At 45.8% G+C, this 3539-nt stretch overlaps 1 pseudogene; it reads left to right on the top strand.

Moving 5' to 3' along the window:
• Window positions 1–2283: 2283 nt before the first annotated feature.
• On the top strand, window positions 2284–2405 carry LOC127676574 (uncharacterized; annotated as a pseudogene).
• Window positions 2406–3539: the final 1134 nt, after the last annotated feature.

Genomic DNA, 3539 nt, shown 5'->3' with positions numbered 1-3539 from the left:
GTACTCGTTTGCCATGTATTGATTTACTCGCTAGCTTTCTGGGACGGCTGGATTTCTTTCTCTTTTTACAACTGGAGGTGGTTGATAAAACCCAACAGAAGAGGATGTTTCCAACTGGAATGTGTAGTCCTGAGGAACGGAGGTGCCCCTCTTCCTCCTCTGTCTCCTCCTTTTCCCATTTTTCCATATAAAACCGTAGAGTATTTGTAGAAATAATGTATTTACACAGTAGAAAACTCATTATGAGTTTTCTATAGATTTTAAATGTGATGAATATTGAAAACACAACTCTGTTGTCTACAGGCACAATGCTAGGAAATTGTACAATAATATAGGTTAGGGCTCAGTCTAACTCAGAGAGTTCTAGAAAGAAAACCCCTGAAGTTCATGGTCAAGCATCATTTTCATGTAAGAACAATCTATTTATCGTTTCCCCTTACTGATTCATTCATTCTAGGTATTTCATTCAATAGAAACCATTTCTTTCTAGGTATCCCAGGCTGGCTTTGAACTCACAAGCCCTCTTGCTCCTGCCTTCTAAGGGCTGGGATTACATGCATGTGCTACCACACTTGGCACTATATCCATTCTGAATAAAACAAATTGGAAACAGCATTCAGTAAATGGAATGAACACATGGTTTATTTTAATTCTAATTATTATTACTTTATTTAGGATTTTTTTTTTAGACCTCAGATCTCATTATATAGGCCAGGCTATACTCAAAATCACAGAGATCTGCCTGCTTCTGCCTCCTGACTGCTGGGATAAAAGGTATTCACTACTATGTCTAGTAGGGCTTCTTTTTAGATAGGGTCCCAATAGCATAAAAATTCTATAAATCCACAGATTTTGTTCCCATCATTTATTCATGTAGCTCTCATGACTTAAATGTATCAGACCAGGAACCTTTCAGAAAGAGAACAGATTTGACTTGGTCAGAGTGGGAGGTTTCCTCTTCTCTTAAGCCTGCAGGTAATGGCAAACTGTTGGGTAACTATATTTTCCAGAAAGAAGGGTCATTCTATATATTTTCTCTGATAAAATAAAACTTGTCATCTGATGGATGGAATCTTTAATAAGAACATAGATGGATGATACAGGAAAGAGAGAGAGAGAGAGAGAGAGAGAGAGAGAGAGAGAGAGAGAGAGAGAGAGAGACTCCCATGAGCTTCAGGAGGAAGAGTTGGAGAAAACAGAGTTAACATGTGTGAAGCATCCACTTCTGTATCCTGGAAGAACCATTGGAGAAAGTCCTTATCATTGTGATTACAGGTATAAAAACAGACACTGGACTGTTCAATGATTCTATTTTCTTAGTGTTCTAGATAATTTCCCCACAATTTTATTGCTTCAATAATTTTTGATAATGAGACTTCACCAAGCCTACTTGAACCTAATCTTTCTCAATGCTTTGATGTAATATAAAGTCAACAACCTTATCAAAAGCAGCTCAAAGCTGTTGTGATGGGTTTCCAATACACTGTGAACTGCACAACCACCAGGAGGCTATGTAGCTTCCATATGTTCAGTTTAAAATATTGACAAATTCATCTCATAACATCTTTGGACTTCTCTTTTCCACTTGTAGTAAGGATAGGGCCCAAAGTTGCTATGTTCAATAACTAGAAAATAAGCTGGTTACTCTCTTGTCAGTGCTTAGACTGAACATGTTGAACAAAGTTCACTCTTAAGGGCCAAAATGCAGTCTTAGAATTTCCCCTGTAGTCTGGCGCGTTTACCAGAAGGCATCCCGACTTGCTCTCTTTGGGCAGGAAAGAACAGCTGTGTACCTTTCCCGTCAGTATGTGACTCATCTCTGAGATGTCGTCCTCAGGAATGTGGTGGAAGGAGCCGTAGATCAACCCTCTATGCTGAGGTTCTATACTCAGGGCTCACGTAGGAAAGTGTGTTGAGCCTCGTGAGATGGTTGAGCCAGGAGCAGGAGCTGGCACGTCCTTGTCCTGAGCATGTGTTGATTCAGAACAAACACATGATTCACACAAGCCTGAAGGCCGGAGATGGGTCAGAATGGCCCGTGGCCAGTGTTCCCTCCAACATTCCCAAGGACATTAACACATCTTTCCAACTAGCAGAGACAAGTGGATGGTAGGCTAGCTCTGAAGTTTTAGGCCTGGAAACTAACATCTTAACTACTTGACCCTAAGTTTTTATATACCTGCTATTTCCTTTATACCATTAACTGATGGTATAAGCAGTTCACAGCATCCCCAGGAAACGCATAGTGATGGTAAAAAGATGATAAAGCCAATCAGTAATGCTCCTGCCCCTAGAAGGGTTGCAGGTGGCTACAGTGTCACACCTGCTTCAGTAGGTGGAGAAAGGCTATGTCTACACTCACTGTTCCTACCTATGAACATCTGAATGATTAACAGCCTAACATCCCCTGAAAACAGTGAGTCTGAGATGATCAGTAGTTCAGTACCAGGCAGGACAGGGTGGGCTGTCCGGATGGATAGCAAGCCAGAGACTAGAAGAACCCCACCTCAGACCTTTAGGCCCCAGGCAGGAGTGAACCTAAGATAGGTAGGAGTGAGCCTGAGACAGACAGCCGCCCTTGCATGATCATTCCTGAGATGGGCCCTGCCCAGAGTCATAACGCATGGGTGGGACACAGCACTCCCAAGACCACTCCTGAGATGACTCCAGACACTCAGGACTTTGGGCTCCACTAAGAGGAACAAGTAAGTGGTGGAGAAACGGAAGAGAAGGAGAAATGGAAGGCTGTGAGCACAATGAGACAGGCAGAACTGGAGACTGGAGGGCAGTGAGGAGCAGCCTGATGTGAGGAGCTGCTGATGCCGCCTGGAACCACATCTGGCTGCCTGGTCCTGCAGCAATGTGGGAGACCTGCCCCTACTTCTTGTCCCCCATGTGGTGGCTTGGATGAGGGTGCCCTCCTCCCCTTCCCCCTCCCCACCTTCAGACCTGGGATCATGACAGCAGGAGAGCTGTCCCCACCCCTCACCAGCTGCAGCACTCAGGAGAGCCTGCCCTGTACCTTGCCTGGGCAGCATAGTGGAGCTGACCCTGGTGGCAGAGGTTTAGATGAGCTGGCCCCAGGGGTGTGAGCAGGGGACAGCTGGCCCTGCCACTTGTCTGTCATGCGATGACATGGGCTAGGGAGAGATGTCTGCCCCTCTAACCCCTTGCCATCTATGGCAGGCAAGAGAGCTGGCCCAGGGTCATGGGAGTGGGAGAATTGGCCACTCACCAGCTGCAGCACTTGGGAGAGCGGGCCCTGCACCTCGCCTGGTTGCAGGAGTTGTTGGCGATCCAGCCCTGAGGGCATGAGATTGAGAGAGTCAGTGGACTGACCAGCTCAGATATCTCTCAGGTCCAGATCCCACCCCAACATCTACCCCATCATAAAATGCTGAATTCATGAAGGGCCAGTCCTATAGATCCCAAACTCCAGGATCTCCATGAGTCAGAGCAACAACAGGATTTCTGAGAGGATTCCCCGGGGGTGGGGCTGGGGTCCAGTATTGATAGAGTAGCAGAAGCCAGAGGCCTCA

This window comes from Apodemus sylvaticus, chromosome 1 (genome assembly GCF_947179515.1).
Source record: "Apodemus sylvaticus chromosome 1, mApoSyl1.1, whole genome shotgun sequence".
Lineage (NCBI taxonomy): Eukaryota > Metazoa > Chordata > Mammalia > Rodentia > Muridae > Apodemus > Apodemus sylvaticus.
Note: the sequence above shows the minus strand (reverse complement) of the source record. Positions and strands in the feature narration are given on the sequence as shown.